This window comes from Rattus norvegicus, chromosome 9 (genome assembly GCF_036323735.1).
Source record: "Rattus norvegicus strain BN/NHsdMcwi chromosome 9, GRCr8, whole genome shotgun sequence".
NCBI lineage: Eukaryota > Metazoa > Chordata > Mammalia > Rodentia > Muridae > Rattus > Rattus norvegicus.
Genome location: NC_086027.1, coordinates 82,144,322 through 82,160,893, shown reverse-complemented (window position 1 = coordinate 82,160,893; position 16,572 = coordinate 82,144,322). Strand labels below are relative to the sequence as shown.

Genomic DNA, 16,572 nt, shown 5'->3' with positions numbered 1-16,572 from the left:
TAAATCCAGGGGTCCTGAGGCCTTCTTTTAATCTCTTCAGGCACCCACACACATGTGGTACATGCAAACACACAGAGAGAGACATAAAGATACACACACACACACACACACACACACACACACACACACACACACACACACACACAAAGGATCATAAAATAAATCTCTAAAAACAACAAAACTTCAAATGCTAAAAATGTAGTTGGATGGTGAAAAAAGGTGCACATCTAAATCCTTAAAGGGATGAGACAAACTAGAGAGATAAGAAGTAAAATGTAAATACAATACAAGGAAAGAGTGGGTTTTCAGAACATATGCCCCAGTGGTAGTTTGAATATGCCTAGCCCATGGGAAGTGGCACTATTAGGGGTCTGGCTTTGTTAAAATAGGTGTGGCCTTGCGGGACGTGTATCACTGTGTCGGTGGGCTTTGGGGTCTCCTAGTGCACAAGCTCTACCCAGTGTAGAAGACTGTCTCCTTCTAGCTGCCTTTAGATTAAGATGTAGAAATCTGAGGCTCCTCCAGCACCATGTCTGCCTGCACGCTGCCATACTTCCCACCATGATGATAACGGACTAAACCTCTGAAACTGTAAGCCAGCCCCAATTAAATGTTTGCCTTTATAAGAGTTGCCTTGGTCATGGTGTCTCTTCCCAGCAATGGAAGCCCTAACAAGATAACCCTACCAAGGAAGGCAGAGGGCTTGGCATCTGTTCTCTTAAGAGCCCAAGGTCAAAGAAAGATGACCCTTTTGTCCCTTTAGATCCCTGGAGGCAGGGGAAGGAATCTTGCATGTCTATGCTTAGCCCTCAGGACAGCAGAGCTAGAGTCAAACAATACTCAGTAAATCAAAATCAGTCATCAACCTCTGGGTCCAAAATATTTCATCCTGTGATGCCTGCATTTAGAGCTGAGTTACTAGGGTGTTATTTACAAGCACGGAGTCATTTGCATGTCAGAAGGCCTCATGATAGATTTGCAACAACTCCTGTTTAACCTCCATTCTTGGCATCTGACTATAGCTCTGTCACATACTCCACAGAAGAGCTACCTCTGGCTGCCTGTAGTCTTTACCTCTAAAATCCCATCGTCATATCCAGTGCCCCAAGAACTCTGCCTGACATAGGGAAAGGGTTGTTGGTGAACATCTGCCAGAAGAGAACACCACCTCCTTCCTTTCTTCCTTCCTTCCTTCCTTCCTTCCTTCCTTCCTTCCTTCCTTCCTCCCTCCCTCCCTTCCTTCCTTCCTTCCTTCCCTTCTTCCTTCCTGTGAACAAATACACTCCACAACGTGCTTATGATGGTCAAAGGACGACTTGCAAGAGTCAGCAGAGGCTTTCAACCAGGTAGGTCCTGGGATTGAACTTGAGTCATCAAATGTATCAACAAGTGCTTTCACCTACTGAACCATCTCAATGACTCCTTGAAACATTTTAAGTTTGCAATTGGAATGTATGTTTATGAATATACAGTGATATACATATGTATAGTCAAATTACAACAAAGGATCAAATTAAGACAATTGTCAATATCATCTCAAACATTTGTCATTCATTTGTGTTAAAAGCATCCAAAATTCTGCTCATTTGGAATACATCATTTACTTACCATGTGTAGTTAGACTCTGTGAAGATTAGTGCTGTTTTTTTTTTTCATTCAATCGCATGGTTCTCTCCATCCCCCATGCCCAGCACACACAGTATTCCCAGCCTTTGGTAATCACTATTCTGGTATTTACTTTTACACAGAGGTGAGAACATGCAGTATGTCTCTTTCTATGCCTGACTTATTCCAGCTAACATAACATCCTCCTGCTCATCTGAGTATTGTTTTCGATGACCGAATGCCATTCTACTTTAAGGTGGCATGCTATTCCATTGTATATACACACGGCATGTCCCTCACTAATTCATCTGCGTTTGAATACCTAGTAGATTCCAAATCTCCGATTTTGTGAATTGTGCTGTAAAAAATATGGGAGGGATGCTATTTCTTTGACATACTAAGAAAGCAAACATTTTTTTAATTACATTTCAAAGACACCAAGGCGGGGTTGGGGGGGGGGGAACAGAGTCTTAATGATTTCTAAATTTTTCCTTAATGAGTTCTTAATATTTCTAAAATACATTTCTGAAAGAAGGAGTCCTTCACCCAGGCAGGAATGGCTGTTGCCAGGAAGCAGGAATCTGGGTTGAATGTCCTCCCTAAGCCCCTTGCTGCCCTGGGATGTCAACTCTCTGATTAATATTCCATAAGAGAGGTAACGGGGAGGGAACGACTGAGTAGTGTTCATGAGGAAGGGTGGTGGAGAGGGGAAAGGAAAAGAGGCCAGGAAACATTCCCTGATCCCACACGAAGCCTGTGTGCTGGGTGTGGCAGGGAAGGAGTGAACCTGTCACTGGGGTGTGGAGCAAAGGTTCAAGGTCATTCATGCATTCTTTCAAACAACCTCTCCTTTTTGGCACATGGCGGATGTGGGCCTTTGGGTTTTGGCAAAGTTGAGAAAATCGGGAATTCGGCATGAACATGTTCCAGCTTCTGAGGGAGAGAGAAGATGGAGGCTGAATTTCACAGGGAGCCTGCCAAGGGTGAGGCTGATGAGGAAAAGGCAGAAGAGAGGATCCAGGAGGAACTGCCCGTGAGACACAGGAGTTCACTGGAGCTGAGAAGGCATCCCGTGACTGGCCAACATGGGAACTGAACCTTTATGGGGTAAATGGACAATCTAAAGCACCATACATCAGCCCGGACTGAGATTCAGCACCTTTGATGAACCCAGGGGGACCGAGCTTTCAGATTCAGGCTGGAGGCTCTGCAGCCCCAAGGGAGTTGGAAGTCCCATGGAAAAGCACACTTGTTGTCCTGGTGCAAACCCTAGGCAGTTCTGAACTGGCTCAAAACTCTGTCAGGGTGTTCAGAAGCATCCTTCAGCAGACAGAAGAATGATGTCATTCGTGAACCTGTTACAACAGAGTGAGGGCGAGGTGGGGTAGGGGGTGCCTTTACATTGTTTTGCTTTGTTTCTGAATTTGTTTCTTTGGTTTTTTTGTTTTTTCTTCTTCTTCTTCTTCTTCCTCCCACCCCGGAGCTCTGATCTTCAAAGCATGAGAGGGGTTTTTAGTAGCAGGTAGAATGCTGAGGGTCAGGCCGCTGTCCTTCTTCCCCAAGCACATGTACTGTCCCGAGCTTCAACAGTAAGTATCCAAGGGTACTCCTGGAATAGTACACATGAAACCATGGAGGTAAGGGAAACTCTAAGAGCCATGGTAAACAGGGCTGGGCTTCAATGGCATCCTTCCCACTAACTACTATGTTCAATGCCCAACCTCTTCACACCTCAGTTTCCCCATTTGCAGAGCAGGGTGGAGAAGGCCAACTCACAGATTTCTATTAAAATTAAATATTTCCCTGCCACTTCTCTGCTGTGAGGTGGTATGGATGATGCTCCTCACCTTGTTCTTAGCCATCTGCAGAAAGCAGCCCCCAAGGGCTTGAAATCAAGAGAGGTAGCCCTGTCCCATCACTGGTTATAGTACTGGAAAGCAACCTTGCACCTCACCCGGGCAACCCAGTGTAGCTGGCCCTGAGAGCAAAGGCATGGTGAGCCAGCCTGGAGGCTCCTTTTGATGGTGGCCTTGAGTGGCCAAGTCAGAGAAGTGCTGAAGTGTTTGCCCTAGTGGTCTGGATAAGGGAGAGCCAGCAGGCTGACCAGCTCTCCTACCACTGAGGCCCAGATACGTGACTCTGAGATGGACCACCCCCAAATCACATTAGGGCACATGAAAAGGTCAGTCAGAACTCTATGACACAGGATAACTGAGAAGAGTTCCTATGAGGATCCAATAATGATAGTATCACAGAAGCCAGAGAACTTGAATCAGAACAGTGACTCATTGCAATGAACATTTGCAAATGAAGACGTGTGGACAGAGGGATACGCTTTGAGACATGCTGTGACATACTACAGTTTCCACAATGAGATACTTTCTATGCTTTTTTTGCTGCTATTTGTGTGTGTGTGTGTGTGTGTGTGTGTGTGTGTGTGTGTGTTATTTAGTTGGGGGGTGAGGTCACAGGACAAAGGTTGGATATGAAGGGATGGGGAGATGAACAGGGCTGGGGTGCATGATGTAAAACTCACCAAGAATCAATAAAACATTTAAACATTAAATATTTTACAAATGTAGCTTCTACGTTCTGAGTATAGATCATATTCAATGAGTTAGCAGTAAGTGACATTTTTCTTTGTGACAATAATCTGGTTAGCAATCAGATCCTGAGATTCCTGCGTCCAGATGCTTAATGTCAAATGCATATTCATGGCCTTTGAATAGGCATTAAATTTTTTTTCATTCTGAAAATTTCTCTCTAAAGCCCATTTCCAAAACACTTTCATACATTGTGCACAAAGCTGCCCAAAAAACAGAGAAATGAACAAGCTTTCAAGCAATCTGCCCATTGAATTCAATCTCAGTTAAAACTCAAATGAGCTTCCTCTGATCAGTTGATTTGAAGTTTCATAGGCGAGCATGGAGACTCCATCAAAGCCAACACAACTTAAACCAACTCAAGTCTCAGCATCCAGATCGAGATCCCGATCCAGGAGACCCAAAACCCTCTTCTGGACTTCGTGGACAACTATACTCATGGACTTGTACGCGCACTCACACACACACACACACACACACACACACACACACACACACACACAGAGAGAGAGAGAGAGACAGAGACAGAGACAGAGAGACAGAGAGACAGAGACAGAGACCCATAACTTTTAAAATTAAAAAAAAAGTTTTAGAAAACAAAGACACCATCTATGGAACTGTTCTGAAATAGATGATATTCCACCTAAATACAAGAAGCCAAAATATCCTAATCTGTGTGCATAGCTTAGGTTTAGAATGTGCTTGGGCTTTCTTTGTATTGGACAGCCAGCCATCTTTGGGAGTTAGAGAATATGATGACATCCTTCAAGGCATGAGCCCCAAACTGAAAAATCCTACCAGAGACTTGCGCTTGACCTCATGTGTGTTCCCACCATGCTCCAGATGTGTGTTTTGAACTGATCTTCTGGTCAAGGAGCTGGAGCTGAGCTGATTCATCCACACCTTGCTCTCCATCCCACAGACACTGCGACAGCATGCCATACGCATTACAGGATGTCTGGCTGAGACTTAAAGTAGGGCTGTGGTCACGGAACATAGCAAAGCTACATGACCACACACAGGGTCTGAGGCTCCAAAAGTGTCCCCTCCACTGTGTCTAAAAACGAGCTGAGCCAAAAGAAAGCGTCCTTGCTGCCCGTGCAGATCAAACATGCTCCAGAGAAAGGCTCTCTCCAGTCACTCCCCAGACAGTGCAGCGGAAACATTCCTTGTTTCTTGCGCAGGCCTTAGCTTAGAGAGGGCAGCCAAACAAAGCACAATCTGAGGTGTTGCTGATGGTGACGCCATGCTTTGGAGAGTCAGAAAACTCATCACAAAACAGGGCCAAGTAGAAGCCAAGTGACCTGGGAGAGAAAATGATTCGAACTGTCCGGCTAGGTCATCCAGCTGGTGGTATTCGATGGTACCACTCTATCTTGAATCCTGTGTCTCCTTAAGTTTTATTTAAAGGAGTGACAAATGATGACTGAGTGTTTTCTGACTTGCTGGTCACTGTTCTTTGCCATGTACCTAACTGGATGTTCTCTGTCTAGGGGTTATAGTTGCTATTGCCTGTTGCTATAATACCCTGACAAAATCAACTCGAGGGAAAGGGGCTTTATTTAGGTCACAAGTTACAGTCTATCACTGTGGGGAAGTCAAGGGATCAGGAGCTTGGAGCACACCACATCTACAGTCAGGAACAAGCAATGAATGAAAGCCTGGAGTTTAGTGCCCTTTTCTAACCATACAGCCCAAGATCCCAGTTAGGGAACAGTGCTACCCACAATGGCTACACCACTCCACAACACTTAACACCTCAGAATAACCAACTTCCTTCCCTGCAAGGCTTGCCCAAAGGCCTGTCGCTCTGGTGATCTTAAATTTTGTCAGGTTGACAATTGATTCTAACCATCTTACTAGGTATAAGGAGACACTTGCCTCTTAGAAGCTCCTATATCCTGATGGAGATTGACTGAAACAGTCTCTTCATAGTCTCAGATCCAGCCTTACTACTTTCTGAGCAACCCTAGGCCACTCAGTTAATGTTAGTTTCTTTCTCTGTGGTAGCACCTGCAACCAAGGTGATTGTGAAGGATAAGTGTGTGATGTATGTTAAACCTCATGTATAAGTATCTTTCTTACTATCATTTCACTCTAATGGTTTTAAAAAAATAGCTTCAGAATGTAGTTGTCAGTACAGGGGAGGCCTCAGAGAGACACTCCTGAACTCCTGCTAAGGAACCAGACTGGCTTGACTCCAAAACAAAATGGAAGCACTTAAGAACGTTGAAGCTCATTAAAGCCAGGGCGTCTGACCTAAAAACACTGTTGCATGCTGCATGTGCTTGTAAAGATGGGTACCAATTTCCAGAATGCTTCAGTGCAGACGCTTACGGCTGGGAGATGATGGACAATGATATAAAAGAGCACAGAAAGAGAAACAGAGGGCTGAGGCAGCAAGAAGCCCCCAGAACTGATATAGGGGAGAAACAGGAAGAGCTGAGGCTCTGAGTTTTCGGAGAGGTTGATGCAGAGTGTGATGGCTGAGGAGAGAGACAGCAGAAGGACAGTACGTAGCTAATAGACAGCCAGTACACCATGACAATAGCTTCTTAGAATGTTTGACCCAAGACCACAGAAAAAGTTCATAGATCCAAGATTTCTAGGATTGAAACCCAAAATACAGCAGGGTACCCCAGGTGATTCCTGAGAAGGGAACCAGTTCCATCAAAGCCAAAAGAAGCTCTGAGACAAATTGGGGCACCAGAGCTGTACCATGTATATCAGGTTACAGTGGAAAATATTAGAGAATTATTGCCATAGGAATAGCAAAGAAACAAAAACTTAGGGAAGTTGAACAAATGGTCCAGACAGTACTTTCTGTTCTAGTGTTCTACTTAAAGCTCAAGGGGCTCACTTTCACCAGAGGATCAATTGAACATTAAACATGGGTGGGAGGATATGTCACAACCACACATATACTATCTCCCAAATTTTCTATACCTCAAGGAATAACAGATTTACCAGGGAGAATGAGAAAGAATGGGGGGGGGGCATTGGGAGAATAAGTCAAGACTAGAAATATGAATACAACCAGAGAGGAAAGAAATGTGATCAGGGAGGAGCATTTCCCTTAGTTACACCCACAACTGTGTCTGAGAAGTGCTTTCTTGGATGTGTTATGAGATGAGAAAGGTTACCCCACTGAGCTGGGAGAGTCGATGTCTCTGTTGTGCCATAAACTATAGATTATTTGCCCCGACGACTTTCCAGAAATGTAATCATTTGTTGAAAAACAAATTAGCATCTTCTTTAGACACCCCAGCAGTGTGTGGTCTAGCCTCACATCTGCCCAGAACTTTCTGAGAAATGGAGAATGGGGAAATGACTTCATGGGGTCATTCTTAGCCCTCCCTTATGTCCATGTTTCCATTGGCCTTAGAGCCTCCTCAACTCTCGGGAAAATAAAAACTTTATTGGTACTGCAATTAAAAATGTTTAAGATAAATTTGTAGATTGTACAAAAGGAAATTTCAATCTAAATCCAAAAGGAAAGGTTTTTGAGTTACCCATGCACCACGCTCTCCTTCCTATACTGATCCTCACTAGCACTGATAGACAAGATTGGATAGTAAGTTATGGTTATACTGGTGTCTTAGAGACTCAAACACCCTTAGTGTTGCTGCATATTTGGGCACAAGACATTCTCCCGTAGCCTCCCATGTTCTCTGTGACATGTACAAGAGGACAAAATGTCCAACTTCGATCTCTTCTCTTCAATTACTTCCTGCATCATCAAGTTGCCAAACAAGTATGGCCTGGCAGCTGAGATTTGGCTAAGAGTGCAGAATTATTTGCTGCTATTCCATGATGATTTCAGCTCTTTCTCTAATATAGCACAAGGTCCTGAGAAGGGGAGTTCATTTTATCTGCTTTTGTGACTGTATTGTCTCACTGCGTACTAACTCCACCCACTCTCATATGAGTACCACACTCTAGTGAAAGACTCGAGGAATTAAACCTAGGGTCAGAACAGTCGCTGGAAGCCAGTCTAGAGATCCCTGTGCAGAAAACCGGCAGCTTCCTTCAGGCCTAACTGTACGGCGTGACTTTCATTCAGACTCGATTTATTTAAGTATCTCTTATAGATTGCTTGGGCTGAAATGTATGGACATTAACTAGTGGAGGAGGAAGTTGAACCTGGGCAAAGAGGGCTGAAGACACGGTTTGGTAAAGAAGACAATTCTAGAGCTCAGAAATGTAGGGAAGAGGGAAAGAGAAGAAAGAAGGAAAGGATTAGGGGAGTCAAAGCAAAAGAAAAGGATATGGGAACAAGAGAAAATAAGAGTCTCATGTAACTTATTCATGGAAAGCAACCAATCCATCTCTCTCTCTCTGGCCTTCATTCAACAAGTATGCTGGGTGCAGCTGTGGGCAAGGTTCTCTACTGGGCTTTTGATACTAAATTTCATTTAGCTCCCATCATAATCCTACGAGTATGATTCCTTATTGGCATTTGGTTCAACTATGACTTTTCAGACTCTAAGGAGCAAGGCTGGGCTCTGTAGCTCAAGGCAATAAAACAAGCATATGAGACTCAGCACTATCTGGATCCACTCTCCTCTCCCTTCTCCTCCTCCTCTTCCTCCTCCCCCTCCTCCCGTCTCACAGAACTTCTATGTAAAGGCTTCCTCCCCAATTCAGAATCCTCTTCTGTTTTTTCTCAAGCCATGTGTGAGCCCAATTCTGTCCCTCTGAACAGGTGAAACTAAAGACTACCTTGAAGCGCACCATTTTATCAAAGCCTCCAAACCAGCCATTGTCAAGACACCTACCATGTTCCGTGTACTCTCCACAGCATTTGGCATGGATCATCCCGTAACCCTCAAACAACAAGGCAGTTAACAGGAACCTCTTTATGCATGTGAGGAAGCAGAGAGATAGGATGTTATTTCCTAAGGATGTGTAGCTAGTAACTAGTACACTTGAGTCAGGACCCCAGGTCTGATTTTTAACTAGCTCCTTCACCTCTAAGCCAATTAATTTCCTCCAAAGCAAGAATGAAGACAATAATAGGGTGTGAAGACAGTCTAGGCTCAAGAAAGACTAGTTCTTTTGGTCAGAAGAAAGGTTAAGCAACCCCTGCAACCCCTGACCCAAGTAAACTCATCTGGGGTCAGTCCCTGTTTCCTCCACTTGTTCAGTGATAGCCCAGATACCACCCAGCCTTTGTGGAGACCTAGGGCCAATTTCCATCAAATGCTAAGGAGAAAAATCTGTGTAAAAAGAACAACTAGGATGACCTTTTAAAGAGTGGAAACTAGCAAGGGTGCAAGGAAGAACGCAAGAAGGAAAGGAAGAAAAGGGCGTGTGTGTGTTTTCCTTAAGGCTGGGAAGAGACCCAAGGAGCCTGGAGATGTAATGGGATATGGTTACAGATTACAAAAGTTTTGTTACAGCTATAATAGCCTTTCACAAAGGCACAGCCCTCCAGAGAGCCATATTTCATCTCTGCTTTCCCCACCACATAAGACAGAGGGCGAGGAGCTGAAAGGCAAGGAACTCATAAGGGAGCTGAGCAAGCTCTGACATCCCCGTGACACTCCCATCAAGCGGGAGTGAACTGCACCCAAGTGCTCTTGTCATAACAAGCTTTGGACCACATTCCCATCATCTGTTTATTTATTTTTTTTCACACTCTCCTTGTTGGAGAAGCATTGCCTAGCAACTGACTGTCTTTCTCCAAACAGGCACACACACACACACACACACACACACACACACACACCCAGACAGCGGTCCACAGGCAGGCATTTAGAGACACTGGGACAATATTTGAGTCCCTGATGAACGTGCTAGGACCAGCAGCACATCATTACTTGGAAGAGGTAGTTCCTAGAATTCATATTAGTCAGAGTCACATCACAGGCAGTACCTGTGACTGTCCCCTGTGAAGCAGAGGAAAGTTACAGCTCTGCTTAGTGACAGGCAGGTAGTGACAGCTCCTAAGGGACTCAAAAGGCAAGAGGCAGCCTTGCTTTGGTGGAAAATACTATGAACTCCCTTAAGCAGGCAAGGCTTTTGGATCAATTACAACCCCGCTTCCCCCAACACTATGGGCGGGGGTGGGAGGAACGGGTCTGAAGGTATGATTCAGTTCATGCAAAGCACAACAATGTCTACTGAGGTAATTCACCTGCTTGAAGGAATAAAACGCAGGCCATGTTTCCTCCAAGCTCCTTCATGCCACTTGTGGAACATAGTCAGGGGTTAGCCTTTAGATTTAGGATCCTATCCCTGCAGTTTAAATATGAAGTCTCTTCCAGCGTTTCTTATGCCTCAGCAAAGCTCTTTGCTGGTGATGCTGTTTTGTGAGGTTCTTGAAACCTTAGGAGATGGAACTTAGCTGGAGGTAGTAGCTTACTGGGGGTGAACCTTGGGATATCGTGCTTCTGATCCCATCCTGTCTCTCAGCTTCCTCTGTCATAAGATAAGTGAACTCCCTTTCTAATACTTCTGCCACCATGATGTTCTGCCCAAGCCCATGGAACCAGGGTGTCATAAACTGAACCCTCAGAAACCATAGACATAGAGCAACTCATCCCTAAACATTCCTCCATCAAACAGTTTGGTCACAGCTGACAAGCCCAGACGTGGTTCATCATCAGGAAAATAAGTGACCCACGGAGGAGCTGCATCCTAAAAGATCCAGCTGTTCCACCTCTGGAAAACTGACGCTCGGACACTTTTGTCATAAAAGTAAAACGTAAGTAAAGTAACCTAAAATAAACCCAGTTTGAGGAGAGACACAGAATAAGCACACGACTTAATAGATTATGTGGAGCACAGTCAATACCGGGGTGAAGATTCAGACCCTTCTATCTCCGTCTCCCGTCTCCCGTCTTTGCAACCTCTCAGAAGGCTGACCTCTTAGAGTCACAGCGCCTGCCTCTTTACACCTTTCTGTAGTTTTACTGAGAGGTGGGCATTTCTGAATACCATACTTTTGAGAACCTTCAGTGTGTCTTTTCAGTCTCTTTTGTTTGCTTTCGATTTATCTGCTGGGAGAATCTGGGGCATTTAAGCTCAAGCTTCTTCAACTCAGAGAAACTGAAAAAAGAAAGGACAAAGAAAAACGTGCCCAGACTCGTTTTCATCTTCTGACTTCCTTGGTTTGTTTTTCAAGAGTTATTGGGGCCTTCTATGAATGGGATTGACTATTACCAGGGCCAAGGGGCACTTTATATGTATGAGACAAAGCTGCCCTGATTACTGGGCTCTCCTCCCTGCACCTCTGCTATTAGGACTGTGCTAACAGGTGAGCTGAGCTGGAGGAGCAGCCAAGTCCCCTTTCCCCAGAAGACGGGGAACTGGGTTTTCACCTCAAGGTGAATAGGAGTCCTGCTGGAAGAGCCTAAAGAACCCTCTGAAGAACAAGGCTGGCAAGAGAAAGGGAGCCTGGTAGTCAGAGGCCAGTGGGGAGCACCAGCACCTGCCTGCCCTTCCGGCATCCATTATTGGTTCTTTCAGCCCGAAAGCCTTCCTTTGCTTCTCAGGGCCTCAGTTTCTCCTCCCAAGTCAGCCTGCAGATGTGAGCATCCATCTTATGGCCGGCAGCATGTGGTCACACGTGTTTGCAGAGCTCCGACTCCCCTAGGGAGAGAAGGCACCTGTGTAAACAGAGCAAGAGGCAAGATGTGCTTGTCAGATACACTCTGGGGAAGGCACTGTCCCAGGCTGCAGCTCTGGTGGTGAGGAACAATGGGGACTCTGTTTGCCCAGCTGCCTCTCACCTTCCCTTCCATGGCACCCAGTGTTGGCCCCACCCAGTTTTCTCTGTTGAGGAGGGGGTATTGTCCACTAACCAGGGGCTGTAAGAGAACACCGGTGCCTCGTTTGGGAAACCCAAGATTGAGAGAAATCCAGTTTGATGGTTAAATCATTAAACTCGGTGAGATTTTCTGTCTGCCTTGCTGTCCATCTGCTTGGGGCAGAGGTCGGCTCGTCTCAGCCCTCCCTGGTTTTGCAGGGGATGCTCAGGAGATGGTCCTACTCCTTCCTTCCTGCTGCACACTTGGTAAGACACTGGATAGACAGATGAGAGCCTGGCACTGTGTCTAACTCGCACACATCTTAACTGCGCCCCGCCTGCAATGTGACTGTGTGCTATAGATTGAAGTAGAGTGGACTTCTGCGTTTCTTTCAGTCTGGCTCAGACCCACTAGCCTTAACATCAGATTTGGCCATGTTATTGTTTGACTCCACGTGATCCCAAACTCAGACTGACAGAACATACTTCAATAAGCCCAGAGGACCAGCTTGTCTCTAAAATTGGAGCCAAATGCTATTTCTTTAGTCAAAACACTTAAAGTAACCGGTCTGCAGAATGTTTGTCTCTTTAGGAATCTTCAAGAATAATCCTGATGACACATTGTCAAGCCTGACTGGTTTGGCCTACATAGCTCTCTGTCACCACCTGTCCCTTGGCTAGCTAGATTCCCTAATCACTACAGATCCACTTATTTGGTGAAAACATAAATTATCTAGGAGTTCCCAAATTGAGGTCTCCTTCTCTGTCAACCACCTAGAGATGCAGACAACAGAAGCCAAGCCCTAGAAGGGTGGATTATCAGCTACCAAATGGTTTCTGCTTAGTGCGGCCAGAGGAAAGGGAGAGGGGGACCCCAAGTTTTATTGAAATGAAAGAGACCAGAGTATGGGGCTATGGAGCTGGGGACGGAAGAGAATGGAGTTCTGACGAGAGTATTGCAGCCTTCCAAGAACATGGCCTTCCAAGGTTTACTCTTATCGTTGCTGATTCAAGACTAGCTATGAATGACGGAGGGCCCTCCAACACGGGTAGGGACAGCACATGGACACCTGCCTCTTCCTGAGGGTTACACACACACACAAAGACAAGAAAGAGATCTTTGACCTGTTTCTCTTACACAAATTCGAAAGACAAAATGAATCCTTATTCCCTAGCCCAGGAACATGGAGCTAAGAAGCAAGGGATATGTAGACCAGGACGTGGGAGTGTTCTGGGACTTTCTCCAGGGCAGACATTCAGATATTAAACACTATACAGGGTCAGAAAAGTTTACAGTGTCAATTTCAGACCACAGAACTTACTACCAGCTATCTCTCCCCTCCATCCAGTTTCCTCCTCCCTGTCCCCTTGGCCGGGTCCCCGTGTGGATTTCTTTGCTCCCAATATCTCCAAATTGTTCTGCATTATATTCACTGCACGCCGATTCGATGCAGCCCCAAGCTGCCCACTGGGTTTTCTGTGGCCCTTCCAGGTTTCATCCCCAGGTTTTCATCTGTTGGTCTTGGCTGGGGTCAGTCACTTCCTCACTTTTTTTTTCTGATTTTTTCCCCTGCACTCCCGCCCTCTACACTTTTCAAATCTCCTCTTTCTCATCTCCATCTCTGTCAGTGTGAACAATGGAGACTGCAAAGCTTCACCTAGGGTGAGCATGTGAGTCAGCGTGCCCATGAGGGAAGCTGAATTCCTCTCCACTAGCAACTGAGCAGACTGGCCAGGAGGCATGACAGAAAGAACGGATTTATTTTTCTAATGGTTAGAAACTAAGTGTTAGGACAAGTGACCATCAGGCAAGAGAAACAACATGGACAAAGAGAGGGCAGACACAGACAAAGGATGAAGTCAGATTTATAGATGTGTAGATAAAGGAAGTCAGATGTCTCTTTAAAAACTAAGCAAAGTAAAGTAGCCCCAAGCCCAAGCCTTGAAGTTGATCTTCAAAGCTAAATTCAGACCAGATGTCCCGGACCCACTCAACTGACTCTGCTCAGTTCAGGCTTTGATATGACCAAGTCACATTCGAGATCTGAACCTTCTCCTGCCCACCTTAGACATGAGTTGTGGATCCCTCCTTGCAGCCTTCGGAAAAGTGCTGAGCGATCTCTACACCTCAGGAATACAGAGAAAGGGCTTAAGCTCTCGGACTTGCAAGAGGTCGGCCCATGGAGAGAGTTAAAGAGAAACCTCAAGGCCATCTGCCTTCCCATTTGCCACAGCCCCTCCTCAGAAGCTTCACAATGGCTATTATGAACTTAAGGAAGCAAAAACTTCGAGCCAGCAGAAATGCATGCACACATGCAATAAGAAGAATAAATAGCTTATTATTATTAAAAGTTATAAAGAGGCATTATTTCTCTTTCTTTCCTGGGGAAAGTATATTTAAGGACCACATTAGGTTAAATATGCTCCCTGTTCTGTTCCAAAGTGTATGTCCACTCAGAACTTAGGAAAGTGACTTCAGTGATAAACAGGGTCTCTGTAGATGTAACTAACTTAAGATTATGTCATACTGGATTAGGTTGGGCCCTAACGTCAACATAACTGATATCCTTATTTAAAAAAAAAAAAAAAGTAAGCTGGAGGGATTGAGAATCTTTCGGAGCAAGCAAATCTCTAGGCCAGAAGCCTTGTTTTCAATCCCCATCGCCACATAAATGGGAGTCAACGATAGAATGGATTGTAATTACAGCACTTGGGAGGTAGAGGAAGGAGGATCAAGAAGTCCAAGACTATCCTTGTCTACATAGCAAGTGTAGAGACAGCCTGGGCTACATGAAAGTGCCTCCCCCGCCACACACACACACATACATAAAAGGGAAAGGAGAGATGGGGAGGACGAGTCAAGGGGGAGGGTTTAGGCAAAAGCAGATGCACAAGAAGAAAGGTTGAGGGGAAAGGTCACAGTCGACAGAAATGATGTAGCTCTGATCCAGGGAACACCAAGGATGCCGGCCACCATGAAGAGCCTGGAGAACCAAGGAGGAGCCCCTAACTTCAGCCTTTAGAGGGAGCACCACCGCCTTGCTGACACCTCGACTTCAGACTTTGAGCCTCCAGGACCATGAGAAAGCTATGGAGCCTGTGTGAGCCACTGGATTTGTGAGGCTTTGCCATGGCAACGTTAGGGAACTCAGCTGGTGATGGGAATCTTCTCAGTTGGCCACACTGACACAGGGGTAATAAGACTTCTCCAGACTTTGTCCAAAGATAGATTTCAGGCTGGGCCAAGATCAGGGTCCCCGGAGCCACGAAGCCACCATTTTGTTCTGCTGACCTCCTGATGGCCTGTCCCGAGTCTTTTGCCTTTTGTTAGGCATGCTCTTGGGGATTGCCTGACTGTGTGTCTGTGCCTGTCTTTTAGCGCTGTGTTTTATTTCGGTTTCTCATAAATATAGAAGTGCATTGGAGAGGAGCCCGCCTTGGCAAGCAGGCCTTTGGCAGTCCTGACAGCTTTGCATATCTCTCAAGTGAATTATGAGTGGGGACTGGGGACTGGGTTTCAGCCACCACTCCCTTGAGCCCTGTGGTCCTCCCAAAGAAAGCGACCTTTCTTCAACAAAACAGTCACTTACTGGAGGACTAAGGAGAAAGAAGAGGCTAAAATACACCCCCTTACAAAATTCTTCTTAAATGATGAAGAGAGTTTGCACACACCCCCTAAGGTCCCCACTCCTCATAAAACTCTTCTTAAATGACTAAGACAGTTTGCATGTTTGTTTACAAGAATTTTTTTTCTAGAAAAGAAAAGTAAACCCTCAGCACAGCCTGGTCTGGGGCTACTTCTAGTTCATGACTAGAAGAAAGTAATCCTTACCAGAAGCTAGAGTGACTACCTAAGTGTCAGAGCCTGTGAACTCCAGATAGATCTTTGAGCCAGCAGAATGTGTCCGGCCCACTGAGAAGTACAACCGGCCTTGACTTGACAGAGCCGTATTTCCCTTCCCCTGAAGTGACCTTGATATTTTCACTTTCCCAAACAAAATACTTGCTGCTTCTGTGAACAGTGATCACCATTTCTCTGTTCTAGGCACCTAGAACAACATGGCTGGAAAGAACCTGGGGACCCCTGGGGCCAGTGTTCTCCAAACCAGGGTGTGTGTATCACAGGCATTGAGTAAAACAATCTACTGGGGTGTGGGAAGAAAATATTGAACCTTATCGCTGTGCTTATTTTGTTCTCGAAAAAAATTATAGTCAAGACACATAGGCAGCAGTAAATCTATATAGCTTGCCAGCGTGTATATATTTGGACGTGGGCCTTTTAAAATTATTTGTGGTTGTAAAGCTTAATTAGGAAAAAATGCAGCTTACCCATTCTCGAGGTTTTTAAAGTATGTGTTGGAGGGTGTGGAAGAGAAGGGTTTGAGCAAGTGGGAAGTCTATGTATCTCCCTCTGAGCCTTATCAGGGAACTCCATCCTGTTTCTGTATCTCCGATCTCTGAGCTTAGGCACTTTTGTGATAAAGCACAAGTATGCCTCCCCCACTTTCTGTCTTATACACACACACACACACACACACACACACACACACACACACACACACACACACTAAACAAAATGACTAAGCTATTTCAGTTAGGAAAACTAAGAAC

General features: G+C 45.4%; 1 long non-coding RNA gene across 1 annotated transcript; it reads right to left on the bottom strand.

The window, feature by feature from the left end:
* Nucleotides 1-58: 58 nt before the first annotated feature.
* Nucleotides 59-11,619, bottom strand: LOC102548232 (uncharacterized). Its single transcript, XR_005489201.2, has 2 exons — nucleotides 8,987-11,619; nucleotides 59-3,214 (listed from the first exon to the last, which is right to left on the bottom strand). It is a non-coding gene; the product is annotated as an uncharacterized LOC102548232 (long non-coding RNA).
* Nucleotides 11,620-16,572: the final 4,953 nt, after the last annotated feature.